General features: G+C 35.6%; 1 protein-coding gene across 11 annotated transcripts in view; it reads left to right on the top strand.

Moving 5' to 3' along the window:
* Nucleotides 1-13947, top strand: part of grh (grainy head) — a 423741-nt gene that overhangs the window by 298423 nt on the left and 111371 nt on the right. The window lies entirely within an intron of this gene.

Here is a 13947-nt window from a genome sequence, read left to right as displayed (position 1 = left end):
TGGTACATGCCGACATTAGGTGCACTTACCCTGTTCAGAGTTTAGTTTCACTACTGCTGATAATGACTCTTCTTGTACAGGCATAGGCGGAGAGTAGTTAGATGCCAGCAAAGCCGGCTTATTTTTTACTTGATAATTCTGCAATAAAATATAAAATATACTACCTCTAAATGTATACAATTTGTCATGCAATCAATCAAATCAAATGCAATAAAAAAACATTTAACTTCCTTAGAAAAAAAAAAAACTTTTTTATTATGCAATATCTTTTCGACTTTAAAATGTTCTATTATGGCGATACCTTTTTTTTAGCAAATTTGTCAACAATTTAAACTAAATAGTTGATTATCTATGCAAATTTGTTGTGTTTATGTCATACAAAAAATTCTTTCTTTTTAATTCCGTATTGACAGAAACAAAACTCTCAATGTAGGAAATTCAAAAACACCAATACATACACACAAACACACAACAATACTGATATAAATTGAATAAATTATTAATTAAAACAATACGGCTAAATAACAAATGAGTCATAACACTTTCCAAGAATTTTGTAGAATTTAAGGGTAGGTGTGAGTAAGTGCGAGACTAAAATTCGATCTAAAACGAACAACGAACAAAGAAATAAAAAAACAACAAAAACAGTTACAATCTTTGTCGTCGACTATGATTACTAAACAATTTCAAAATGTAAACATTTAAACGTCAGCTACTACTGGCAATTTGGTTGGTAACTTGTTGAAAATGAAATACAACAGAATAACTCAAACAAATTAACACACACTCGCACAAACATGTAATGGCATCTATTTGTGATTGTCTGAATGGATTATTAAATGACATTACAAGTGACAAAAGGCAATAAAAAATAATTAAAAAATTATCATACCTTAAACAGAAGAATTAATACAAATCATTTACACATACACACATACACATATTCACACAAACGTGGTAAAGACATAAAGCTTATTGTGCTAAATAAACTGTTGCATATGATGAGTGACCACTGTGTGCCTCTGTGTATGTGCGAGTGTGTGTGTTGTGTTTAGTAAGAATTGAAACAAATAATGAAATGATAAGATTTATATAATTAAAAGAATACAGCAACGAAAAAACGAAGGACACACGAACATTGACTGCAGTTAACATACTCACACGCACACACACTAGTACACATTTAAACGCATGCCAATAAAAAAAATCAAAAAGAGGGGGAATGTACAGACCAATATATTCGGTCCAAGTTAAATCACACCAACACAGAATTATATCAAAAAATGCTTGAAAAGATCAGTGGGTATTTTAAGTTTTTTTTTTTCTTCATTTTCGTTGCTGTTAAAGAAAAAAACAACAACAAAAAACACCAACAATAACCATAACTGCTTGTCGCTCAATGTACTTTAGATGTTCACAAAGAATTATATTGGCCATAAAGCTGTTAAGAAGCATTGTAGCTATTTGCTCTATTATTACACTAGCTTACAAAACTGGGGGAATAGTTGGAATACCTGTAGGAAATTTCAAGCTGTAGGAAATGCTCAATAAATTAATTAGGCAAAGAATGAGTGACAGGTGGATACAAAAAGGACAGGGTAGAATCACAAGAAGGAATTTGTACAAATCACCCAATATCCTAATTGGTAATATTTTAGAAGCTAACATCTCGGGATTTTGAGCCCAATATAGGAAATCCGTACAAGAAAAAAAAATCCTTCAATTGCATGAAGTGCACGCAGAGAAAAAATATGATTGATCCAACAATATTCGAAGAGCAAAATATGTATTGTAAAGATATTGTTAAATTCCAAATGTAGTATTGTGATTCCAACAATTGGGTTTTGTTAAATCCAAAAATAGTTTTTGTCAACTGGACAATAGTTCTCTCTTTTCTTCGACATTTTTTTCTCTTCTCTCGCTATTAGATGCCGTGTTGAAAAAAACAATTATGGTGAGTTTTGTTTGTATGATATGATGCCTTTATCTTTGTTTTTGTGTGTATGTATACCAACAATGAGACTCTTGTTTTTATTTGTTTCTGTTTTGTTTCATTTATCTATCTTCATTGTGCTTTGAAGTTTGGTGTTATACCGGAGTTTGTTATGGTGTTTAATTATTCCTTATGTTGTGGTGGGTGCTTGTGGCTTTTTGTTTGTCTTTGTTGTCAGCCAATGCAGCAAACCATGTATTGTGTTCATCAATTATTGCAATATTATACGCGACATTTATATCCAAGTTATGTGAAAAGTGTATATGAGAAGTATATACACTCAAATCAAAAATTTTTGGGCTGGTTTTTTGGGTTGACAATACTTTTTGTAAGCAAAATTAGATTATGATAGTTCCTACAATCGGTATTGTTAACGATTTTTACAATATTGCGGAAATTCGAAAGTTGTTTTTGTTTTCTATGTTTGGAACAAAAGATGATATTTTTGGATTTGGATTACAATGTTTGAACAAAACAAATACATTTTTGGAACCAAAACAAATATTTTTGTTCCAACAAAAGCGAAAAATATTTTTTTCTCTGCGTGTACGACAAGGACCTGATCTGATAAAGATTTTAAAACCATCCGAGGGCTTCAAGAGTAAAACCATAGACTAATAAATATATACACAGACAAATTGTGTTTGTGTTTGTTTTTTCTAGGTGTCGCCCTTATGGAAACTGCGCAGCGTTTTCACTCAATTCCACAATGTTTTGGGGTAAATTGCAAGATTTTGTTGAATTTGTTTATATGAGGATGTAGATCTGGTCAAATACTACCCACATTTTGTCTTTTACCAGAATAAATAGTTCCAAAATGTATAGTTATAACCATTTTAGAAATTGAGGGCATATCCAACTGATTCAATTCACACTCAGTGAGAGAATTTAGAGGATTTCTTTGTCAATACTTTTACTAGTCTATGGTAAAAAGCTCCTTTAGAAAATATTATAACTCTAAATTATGTTTAGAAGATATTTCTATAGGAAACCCTCAGGACTTCTATCTATGAAAGACCCACAGAAATTATTTTATCTATATGATGCTCTTCTATCATTTAAAGGGTCTTCTATTTATAGAAGGTGATCAGAAGTCATATGGTCATATGGAACTTGTCAGGATCAGATATGTGTCCAATAGTGGTTTTAAACCCCACACATTTTAGGACCAAATCAGTTTTAGACAGTTTTGGAGGAATCAAACTATTTGACACTCGAAGGAAGTAACTGATTTGGTCCGAATGGAATAATTCTTCCAACCTTAGATCAAGTCCTTCTTCTAAATTTGCAAATCCAGTATTTGGATATCAGCGATCATACAACAACTCATGGGATATTACTTCAGTGGTGTCCCGTTCCTTCTAAAGGGTTTAGAGCTTTCCGTCTCCGTATTCAGCCGCTCTACTGGAGTACAGACGATGGTTATAATCGGCCAATATGAGAACAGACACTGCCCCCTCATTTTTTTGGTTCGCCCAGAGTTCCCCTATCCCTTACCCTATCCAACACCTGGTGTGGCGTTCGATGGGAGAAAAAACAACAACTCCGGACGGAAGATCAAGTCCTGAGATGGACTGGACAGACACTGCAACCTCATTTTTTTGGTTCGCCCAGAGTTCCCCTATCCCCTACCCTATCCAACACCTGGGGCGGCGTTCGATGGAAGAAAAAAAACAACTCCGGACGGAAGATCAAGTCCTGAGATGGACTATATCGGTTCACTTCTTTGGATACCTTTTCCACAAATATTCAAAAATGTTTGATTATGTGCAGTTTATGGGCTGTTCGAGAACCCTTTTGGAATTTTTACCAAAGGTAATGCCCCTGAGATAATGCCCCAATAGATCTTACGACCTGAAAATTCGACTTGGCCGAAACTTCGTAAAGCGTAGTATTTCTTCTAAACGTAAATTAAGTTTTAGACAACACCTTCGGGCACATACACCACAAAACTTATACAATTTTCGCTTAAGTAAGTTTAAATGACGTTGGGGAGCCAACGTGGTGCAGTGGTAAGCACGTCCGCCTTGCGCTTAGATGGTTAACGGTTCAATCCCCAAATCCCCTCAATGTAATGTCGTATTCCATTTTCTGAGTATTTTAGCCATGAAAAACTTGTTGTATTTCTTGTCCCTTCGGGAATGTTGTGGGAACGTATGTATTTATATACCGTTTATGGCTTGATGGGAATTGATTTGAAATTTTCACCGAAGGTAGTCTTTGTTTCAACGATTAAACGATTTTTTTGAACAAGTCCATACTTCCTGATAATGTCCCCAAAAATCCTACGGTGACGTGCTAAACTTATTAGTGGGCCGATGACTACCGCCAGGAGTCAAACATAGATCCTCAGGAACCTCATCCACAAAAGCTCAAAACTGGTGTGCTTCAAACCTGTTCAAAACCACTTTTCGGAATGTGTTGAAATGTTAATAGTGGGTGTTTCTCGAAGTTGAAAATTTAAGCGGATAATTCTTGTGGTCATGACTATAACAGTTTCTCTAGAGGAAGACATTACTTCCTAGGATGTACTTATTTACTTAGCTGGCACATTACAGAACATTTGTTCCATAGACCATAGACCGAACTAAGAAAAGATCTCCAATTCTCTCTGTTTAGTGCTTCGCTTTTTGGAATACCGCACCTTGTCATCTCTTCATCCACTTATTTGCGCCATCTATTCTTTGGCCTGCCAATTCTGCGTGCACCGCCATGTGGCTCGAATTTATACGCCTTTTTAGCGGGTTCATCATCGCTCATTCTTATTATATGGCCTAGCCAACGCAATCGCTGCATCTCGATACGTTTAAATATATTGATGTCGTTGTATAGCAGATACAGCTCGTGGTTTATACGACGTCGATATTCACCATCAACGCAGATCGGTCCGTAGATCTTTTCTCTCAAACACGCCAAGCACTGCCCTATCTGCTTGCGCAAGTACCCAGGCTTCGGAACCATACATCAGCACGGGTAGTGTGTCTTCGTCGACTTCGCTACTTTTGGATACCAACAGTTTGGAAAAATGTTCTTTCCACTATCCTTAGCACACTATCTGTATCAGTTACCAGATTACCTTGCTGGTCTCTACAGGTAGAATTGGTCGAATTTTCGGACTTCATTCTGTCTCCTGTACATCTCGAATTGTTCACACTCCCGCTTTTCCATCTCTCTCTTTTTCCTTGCGGTAAAGACGTTTTTAACGGGAGTTAAAGGCAGTTCCCCAGGTGACACCACTGTGAGGTCAGTGTCCTCTTGAGATGAAAGATGGACCAAGATAAATCCTGGGCTTTGCTATGTTAAAACCGGTCAGGACCGTTCCTCGATATCTTCCATCCCCTACGTCCTAGGATGTGGGCCATGAAAATTTCTTAAGGCTCGTGAGTAGTCCAGATATTTTACATCCAGACTTATATTACTGTCCGTAAAACTTTTGCGAAGGTCGCAAATATTATGTAGTTTTTAGACTTGGGTACCTCCGTGGAGCAATGGTACTCCCGCTTTGCACTCTGTATGCTTGGATTCGATTCCCAGGCCAGGCAACATTACAACATCAATGTTGTCGTAAGACACGCCGTTTTGACTCAAAGCAGGTCCAATATTAGTGAGGTAATATTAATCGGGGTGCTCTCATTGATGTGACAAAATTCTCCCTTGTCCCTTTTGGGATGTTTGTGAGAATATGGAATTTTTTTAGGGATCGCATTAGTTTTATTGGACAATTCTTCCCCAATCTATGTTGACTGAATTTCTGTAAGCTAGTGTTATAATTACTGATGCTAAAGATCAACTCATTGCTTGCTTTAGAGAGCTGCTGCTGTACATAGAGCTGCTACTTGGAAGCTTGGAAACTCTATGTTGGTTATTGCAATTAAAAATTACCAATGCTGATTAAAGTTTTGAACGAATACAAACGATGACTTTTGATATTGAATTCATTCATTCCACTAAACAAGCGAGCAAACACACACGAACACACGTCATACTTATTGAGTGTGAGAAATAAATTAAAAAGAAAAACGTTTCTTCAAACCAAAATAAAAAAAAAAATTAAAAACTTCATAACAAAGAAATTAATGGTAGAAAAAAACTTTAAACATTATTTGAGATAATAACAATGAAATTCAATGCACAAGATCATAGCAGGAAGAAGTTAGAGGAGGCGCGGGGGGAGCATATACAAAGCAAACACGACGCATACAACATACACTTGAGTATGACACTATTTTGTGTGATACATTGTGTGTTTTTTCATAAAAAAAATCAAATTTCAAGGTTAAAAGGTGACACACACACACTCATAAACAGTAACTTTGTGAGTGCGTGAGACACCAAAATCACCGATAAAATCCATTCACAATTAACTGACAATTAAACACATATAGGTAGTAGTATGTACACATGTATGACTGTCTACACTTGACATATGTAAAATACGCACTTCCGTGTGATTTATCATTTTTTTCTTTGGAAGGGGGAAACGGGAGAGAAAAATGAAAGGTTTTTATGATGTAACCTTGTTTTTTATGAGCATATGAAAGAAGAAAAAACTCGACAATTTATTAAAGCCTATAGCTAATAATGATTGATCATGGCTCGGCTTAGCTCTACGAACATCTTACAGAGGGAGAATTCTTTAATTACAAAAACCATGCATGCAGATTGCCTAGGTCTTTTCTGTGTGTTTCTTTGGTTGCAAGATCACTTTTTTTTCTTCAACATTGTAAAATAATAGCAACTGAAATGATCGATGATGCATAAAAAAGCAGATTTAATTGACTTATCAAAGTATTTCGTTGTGAAAATCCCATTCACAACGATCAAAAGGAATTAAGGTAAATTGTTTTAATAACAACAACAACAGCAGCAACAACAACAACAAAAATATTCTAGCAATTCTAGTCAAAGTAGTTTTGAGTTTTATGAACTTTAGCATACATTCCTACTACTTACATACTTAGTTACTTAGTAAGCAGATTTAGATTTAGAAACAAAGTCATTTTTCTGAAGCCATATTAAATTGCTTGATTAGTGTAGCGCGAAAAAATTACAAGAAATTAGCAATTGTGGCTGGCGGCGGCTGTAAGCAGAAACAGAAATTAAACAGAAACAAAAAATTAAATGTTTGCCAATAATCACCGTTTGTTGTGTTGGTAATTTTGAGGCAAATCACAAGACTTAAGACACAAACTCGATTATTAATTGCCATATCAGAAAAGCGGCATAACTCAGCAGCAGCATGTTCTCTGCTGTGTCTTTTGTTGTTGTTATTTTTCATGTAGTATGTAAATCTATATGTTTAGCAAACACTCACTGTTTGATATATGACAGTTAATATAATGCATAACTAAAGATTTAAGACACAAACATGAACAAAATATATACGAATTCACATCTGTGTCAAACATAACTGCAAAAATGCAGTCCAATGTCCATCAGAGAAGCCAAAACGAAGGCAAAAAAATAATGTTATTTTACAGAAGGAATTTTTTTACTCAATGGTGACCATGGACACCAAAAAAGAAAAAAAAAACACTGTGATTATGAGGCAATAAATTTTCCAAAAAAATCATCGATATTCGATATTGAAATTTAAATAAATAAATATTTGGAAATCTAACAAATTCCTAAGAGATTAATTTTGTTATTTCGATTTTTTACATATTTACCACAACTTTGATATTTGGCATTTTGTTAGTCAAATATTTCAAACACTTGAGACCTTGGGAATGGTATATCCTGTAATTTAGAATGGTCAACTCCTTAAAATTAATTTTTTAGCTCAAAAAAATAATAATAAGAACGCTTGATAAGCTTGATTTTAGAAAATTGTATAATGTTGGCAGGGGAGAAATCTCTTGCGGGGCTGTTTTGGGAATATATGTATGTATGCCACGGTGCTCTTGAACCAACTTTGAATGAAAGGAGCTTACACCTGGGAAGTTTTTGCAGATTCTGAAACTACAATGTTCATAGGTGGGAAAAAACAACAAAACAAGTAAAAAAGTATCAGTAAACTTTGCCGACAGAGATATACCCTCGGCCTGTGTGGATTGAAATACAAAATATGGATAGGATTAAAGCTCAGAAATTTGCGGAGAAATTGATAGATATGACTTTTTTACCTTACTAGCCTACGAAAAACATAATATCACTGTAAACAGGGCCAGTAGGAAAACCTTCGGTAAAAATGTCTAAAGGATCCCCGAACAGACCATTAACCACACAAAAATGTTGAACATTGGATTGGACAGACAGGGCCAAAATTTCAACTTAAACTGACATTCAAGAATATTTAGAGATCCAAAGTCTGGACTAAATAGTTTGCTACGTCTATAACATATCGCGCGTACCATTTTAGCGAACATTTTCGAACTTTTGTGGGGCAGGTACTGGAAGGAGTGGATATATAAGCACCACCTTCGAATTTCATCTAATATTCGAAGAAATATTACGATATCCAAAGGGTGTACGAACGCAGTATTCGGTTCGAGCTCTCCAGCCACTGCATATTGTGCCATAGGGGTCTTTTACAACTTTCCGGCTGTTTTCTCAAGAAGTATGGACTTGCTCCTGAAAAAACATTTACTGTCGCAATTGAGGCAGCGAATGCAAGTTGCTTCAACAAAAATCAAAGTGATTCGAGAGCAGGTCTTAAAGTGAATTTTTCCAAAATTTTGTATGGGAGGTACCCGAAGGAGTAGACAAATATAGTTCATATTCGAACCTGATCTATATCTGGTAAATATATTAGGATGTGCAAAGTATGGAGCAAATCGGCCATTATCATCAAGAGTTATTGTGCGCACCAATTTTCCGAACATTTTTGAACTTTTGTGGGGGAGGTACCTGATGTGGTGAACCAATATGGCTTATATTCAAACTTATACTAAGTTTGGAAAAAATATTACGGAGGTCACATTTTGAACTGAATCGGCAGATCCGTTCGAGAGTTATCGTGAGTTCCAGCCACTACACATGGTGCCGTAGGGGTTTTTTTAAAACTTACGGACTATTTTCTCAGGAAGTATGGACTTGCCCCTAATGAAACTTGAATCGTCGTATAGAGGGCAGCAAGTTAAAGTTGTTACAACCAAAGCTATTCGAGAAATTTCTCCGAAATTTTGTGTGGGTGGTACCCGAAGGAGTCCATATTGGAACCCGACCATGTCATACCCTACACCACTAACTCTGGGCGTGGTTTTATCCTCATACTTATAGCCAACATTTAAATATACATATTTAAACAATGTCAAAAGATGCGTATTTTCTTTGCAGACAGGTCAAGTTCGATGATGGGATTTATCAGTCCACGTTTTGGCATAGCTCCCATATAACCGTACCACCGATTATCGGTATTTTGAGAGTTTTAGCTACAATTTTTTACCGAACCAGCTGCAATTTGACATTTTAGGTTCCCAGTGGTCAAGAAACATCTCCACCAAAAATTGTCAACATAGGTCCATGCTTTGGTATAGCCCCCATATAACGGTACCTCCCGATTTTCGGGTATTTTGAGAATTTTAGCTACAATTTTTAACTGAACCAGCTGTAATTTGACATTTGAGGTTCTCAGTGGTCATGCAAGTTTTCCACAAAAAATCGTGAACATAGGTCCATGTTTTGGTATAGCCCCCATATAACGATACCTCCCGATTTTCGGTATTTTGAGGATTTTAGCTACAATTTTGAAGCGAACAAGCTTTGATTTGACATTTGAGGTTCTCTGTAGACACGAAAATTCTCCACCAAAAATTGTCAACATAGGTCCATGTTTTGGTATAGCCAGCCCCCATATAACGGTACTCCCCGATTTTGGCTATTTTTTGAAGCAAATAAGCTTTAATTTGACATTTGAGGTTCCCAGTAGTCAAGAAACATTTCCATCAAAAATTGTCAACATAGGTCCATGTTTTGGTATAGCCCCCATATAACGGAACCTCCCGATTTTCGGTATTTTGAGGATTTTAGCTACAATTTTGAAGCGAACAAGCTTTAATTTGACATTTGAGGTTCTCTGGGGACACGAAAATTCTGCACCAAAAAATTTTTAACATAGGTCCTTGTTTTGGTATAGCCCCCATATAACGGTACCTCCAGATGTTCGGTATTTTGAGGATTTTAGCTACAATTTGGAAGCGAACTAGATTTAATTTGACATTTGAGGATCTCTGTGGACACGAAACTTCTTCACTAAAATATCCCCCATATAACGACACCTCCCGATTTTCGGTGTTTTGAGGGTCTTAGCCACATTTTTATACCCTCAGCATTTATGGTAACGAGGGTGTATACACTTTCATACGGGCAAAATGTGCCTCATCGAAATAATGGTTTTAGACCCCAAGTATGTTTGGACGAAATGTGTTTCAGAAAATTTGGAGTCGATTTAGCAATGTCCGTCCCTATCTGTCTGGCTGGTGCGCACGATAACTCTCGAACGGATGAACCGATTTAGTCCAGTATTTGGCTTTCCCAATATTTTGTCCAAACTTAGTTTAAGTTTGAAGATGGGTTATATCGGTCCATTCCTTCCGGTACCTCCCCCACAAAAGTTCAAAAATGTTCGGAAAATTTGTGCGCACGATAACTCATGAAAGGAGTAACCGATTTGGTCCAAAGTTTGCACATCCTGAAATTTCTACCAAACTTGGATGAGGTTCCAATATAGACTCAATCGGTCCACGCCTTCGGGTACCTCGCACACAAAATTTCGGATAAGTTCAGAATAGGAGCTGCTCTCGAATCGCTTCGACTTTTTTTGCAACAACTTGTATTCACTGCCCTCCATACGACGGTACAAATTTCATCAGGGGTAAGTCCATACTTCCTGAGAAAATAGCCTGAGCATCCCCTATGACACCGTGTGTAGTGGTTGGAGCGCTAAATAATGCTCGAAGGGATCTGCCGATTCTGTCCACCAGTTGGCCTTCGTAATATTTTGTCCAAACATAGTTTAAATTCGAAGATATGCCATATCGGTCCACTCCTTCAGGTACCTCCCCCACAAAAGTTCAAAAATGTTCGGAAAAATTGTGCGCACGATAACTCTTGAAGGGAGTGACCGATGTAATCCATACTTTGCACATCCTAATATATCTACCAGATATAGATCAGGTTCGAATATGGACTATATTTGTCTACTCCTTCTGGTACCTCTCACACAAAATTTCGGGTAAGGTCTTTTTAAGACCTGCTCTCGAATCACATTGATTTTTTGAAGCGATTTGCATTCGCTACCTCCATTACGACGGTAAAAGTTTTTTTCAGGTCAAGTCAATATTTCTTGGGAAAACAGCCCGAAAGTTGTAAAAAAAACCCTATGTCACCATATGTGGCGGTCGGAGAGCACGATAAATCTCGAACTGTTCAACCGATTTGGTCCAACATTGGATCTTCGTCATATTATATCCAAACTTAGTTTCATGGGGCAATACCGGTCCACAACTTCCGTTACTTCTCCTCAATATTTAAAAAAATTCCACTAATATGTTGTGACGATATCACTTGAATGGGGCAACCAATTTGGTCCAAACTTTGGATCTCCTTATATTTTTTTTTTATATTTAGTTTAACTTCTAAAATGGCCCATATCGGTCCACCTTAAGGGTACCTCACCCACAAAAGTTCAACATTTGTGCCTTAGTGCAGTTAATTCCTAATCCAGATTTTTGTCGGCAAGTTCAAATGTCCAAAAAGGGCCACAAAATTCTGAAGAGACCTTAAATACATTCGAGCTGTCCGTAGGTGAAAGTTTCACTTCACATTGGCTGAGGCTACATATCTGTCGGCAAAGCCGACTGACTCTTTTTTACTTGTTTGACGCTTAATTTACCATTTCCCTGCAATTACAAAACTTGTCAAGAGTGGTCCACACTTTGATATATAAAAGTTCCATGTGATTGAACACATTTTTTAGATTATATCAGATAATTTAGGCATTTGGGTTGGGTATTCGTGGTCGAAAAATGTTTGTACCTAAAATTGTTGACAGGAAAGGTAATTAATTATTCCATTTTATTTAAGAATATTGTATGGTTTGGCCGGACCGACATTTTACTTGTTTTTGTATAGGCTGTGTTTATTGGGTCTGATAACAACACCATAGATGTCTCAAAATGTACTCAGATAACTTCCAAAACTTCTTTTGTCACCTACGAAAATGCTATTTATTTTAAAAATTCCAACACTCCACCAGTCCACCACTGCTGAATTGAATATAGATTATTTTCAATTGAATATCCTGCATTCTTTACATCTCCCTAAGCGTATACCTCGTTTATGTTGTCGTTTTTTTGTCAGCTACAAAGCCTAACCTTACCTAACTTTTGTACCTGTTTTGTAAGTTTCAGCTGGTTGTTCTTTTTGGCAGAATTTGTGTTATCAAATGAAAGACCTACATTTCACTTTCATTTAAAAAACTTGTATGGAATAATTCGGAATTTAGGACCAACATTGTACACCTATATCCAAATTTCCAATATTTATTGGCATTAGCGGTAATTAAAAACAAAATAACTTCAAACTGGTTTTGGGGAAACAAAATCTTTCCATAACAACAACAACAAAAAACACAGCAATAAAATTTAAAACAAAAATTGTATCGATTTTGAAAAGAATATTTTAGCAGGTGCCTTAGTATTGATCTCCTCCTCGTCTACCCTCTTCTTTACTTAGCAAATTAGCATTGGTATCATCTTTATATGGTTTAAGCGTTGTTGTTGTTATTATTGCCGTTGTATAGAATTTTTATCATTAAATGCAGTTAATTTGCGTTTATTAAGTAAATCAAATTGAAAATGTCAAATGTTAAACCTGTGCTTAAATTTATAATTTATTGAACTGTATAAAGGCACACACACATACATATAAATCTGTGATTTTTGTTAAAATGTATTTTATGAGTCTGACTGATCATCTTTTAATTTTGTGTATTTCATACAACTACACGAACTACACGTGTAGTGGTTTGTATTTTATTTGGCGTTTTTGTTTTTTTTTTGTTTTTTGAAATCACCATCAGTTCCACAATTATTAATGTTTCTATAGAATTATGTTTGTTTGTATGTGCATTTATAATCGAAAGCAAATGAAATGGAAAAAAGTGAACAAAATTAACAAAGAAATAATTTCGAACAATTTATGGCTTTTTGTTGAATTTCTGACACAAAAACAAAGATTCTAAAAAGGTATTAATAACAATTAACTATGATTATATTTCTGTGTTTAGTTTTTCTGTCTGTCTTTTGTCATCTTTTTTGTTTGTTTTTGCTGTCATTAAAACAAACAAATGGACGATTTCAACTGCAATCAGTTAATCATCGGAAGAAAAAGAAGAAGACACACAAAAATGCCTTCAAAGCAAGTGCAGAAGTCAAGTTATGGATTAAATCGGATTTGTGTTACTACCCCCTTTTCTTTGTAGGAATAAAAAAAATAATATTTCATATAAATCCAGTAATCTTCAAATTTGTTAATACTGCCCCGCATTGTTGAACTACAAGTAAGTGATCGGGTTGGATACTACGACTTTTATATATATTTAGCCGTACCTTTCTTTGTTCTTTAACTTTGCGCAGGCCGACATTACAATTATTATATTTAATAATTTCTTTGCCTTTTGCCTGTGTGGTCCCATTTCGTGATGATTTCATATTTTGCTTCCTCCTTTTTTCTCAATAATAACAATAACACTAATCCTTTTTCTTTGTATGCATTTCCTTTTGCCTTTTCTACTAAATTATGTGTTGACATTTAATGGTTAAAACTTTCTATTGTGTTTTTTTGTCTTTTTTTTTGTCTTTGCCATGGCTGGCATAAAAAAGTATTAACCAGGGGAAGTTGCCTTTTTTATCCTTTACCTTAAAGAAAGGCTGCCTGGTTACAGAGTTCCTCCTTATGTTGTAATAAAACAATCTTTTTTACGAATGATTTAACAAACGACAAAATATTGA

The sequence above is a fragment of the Musca autumnalis genome, unplaced genomic scaffold (genome assembly GCF_047663935.1).
Source record: "Musca autumnalis isolate F117 unplaced genomic scaffold, ASM4766393v1 scaffold_5, whole genome shotgun sequence".
In the NCBI taxonomy this organism is placed as follows: domain Eukaryota; kingdom Metazoa; phylum Arthropoda; class Insecta; order Diptera; family Muscidae; genus Musca; species Musca autumnalis.
This window is presented reverse-complemented; position numbering and strand designations above follow the sequence as displayed.